Source organism: Triticum dicoccoides, unplaced genomic scaffold, assembly GCF_002162155.2.
Source record: "Triticum dicoccoides isolate Atlit2015 ecotype Zavitan unplaced genomic scaffold, WEW_v2.0 scaffold51447, whole genome shotgun sequence".
Lineage (NCBI taxonomy): Eukaryota > Viridiplantae > Streptophyta > Magnoliopsida > Poales > Poaceae > Triticum > Triticum dicoccoides.
Genome location: NW_021278400.1, coordinates 1 through 933, shown reverse-complemented (window position 1 = coordinate 933; position 933 = coordinate 1). Strand labels below are relative to the sequence as shown.

Sequence of the window (933 nt, the reverse complement as noted above, 5' to 3'; positions counted from 1 at the left end):
GGCAAGCATAAGGGACGAAGACGGGGAAACATGTCGGATGCGATCATACCAGCACTAAAGCACCGGATCCCATCAGAAGTTTGAAGTTAAGCGTGCTTGGGCGAGAGTAGTACTAGGATGGGTGACCTCCTGGGAAGTCCTCGTGTTGCATTCCTTTTATAATTATTTTTTGCACCTTGTGACAAACATATCGCACGTGCGCGATATATATTAATCCCGTTATATTATTTTTGACGTTTGCGATATGTTTAAGCTCGATGCTCATTGCTCGCGCGTCTTGGGGCGGCTTTGTGGCGCGAAGAGCGCTTTCTGAAAGGGGTGGAAAAAACTCGTGTTGCTGCGGTATGGAGGGAGGGGTGGAAACCGTAGAAAACTCGTCTCCGTGATTGAGCGGGAGAGTAAGTAGTATAGGACATTATCCATTGTTAGGGAACGGTTGTAATGGTAGTGAGAATGTAGAATCGTCTTTGGAGCGGACCTGGGATTGGCAAGCATAAGGGACGAAGACGGGGAAACATGTCGGATGCGATCATACCAGCACTAAAGCACCGGATCCCATCAGAACTCCGAAGTTAAGCGTGCTTGGGCGAGAGTAGTACTAGGATGGGTGACCTCCTAGGAAGTCCTCGTGTTGCATTCCTTTTATAATTATTTTTTGCGCCTTGTGACAAACATATCGCACGTGCGCGATATATATTAATCCCGTTATATTATTTTTGACGTTTGCGATATGTTTAAGCTCGATGCTCATTGCTCGCGCGTCTTGGGGCGGCTTTGTGGCGCGAAGAGCGCTTTCTGAAAGGGGTGGAAAAAACTCGTGTTGCTGCGGTATGGAGGGAGGGGTGGAAACCGTGGAAAACTCGTCTCCGTGATTGAGCGGGAGAGTAAGTAGTATAGGACATTATCCATTGTTAGGGAACGGTTGTAATGGTA

The 933-nt window shown here is 47.8% G+C and overlaps 2 non-coding genes across 2 annotated transcripts; both read left to right on the top strand.

Annotated features, from left to right (window-relative positions):
* Positions 1–35: 35 nt before the first annotated feature.
* LOC119346814 lies at positions 36–154 on the top strand. The gene has a single exon (XR_005167952.1). It is a non-coding gene; the product is annotated as a 5S ribosomal RNA (ribosomal RNA).
* A 367-nt stretch (positions 155–521) lies between these two features.
* LOC119346813 lies at positions 522–640 on the top strand. The gene has a single exon (XR_005167951.1). It is a non-coding gene; the product is annotated as a 5S ribosomal RNA (ribosomal RNA).
* Positions 641–933: the final 293 nt, after the last annotated feature.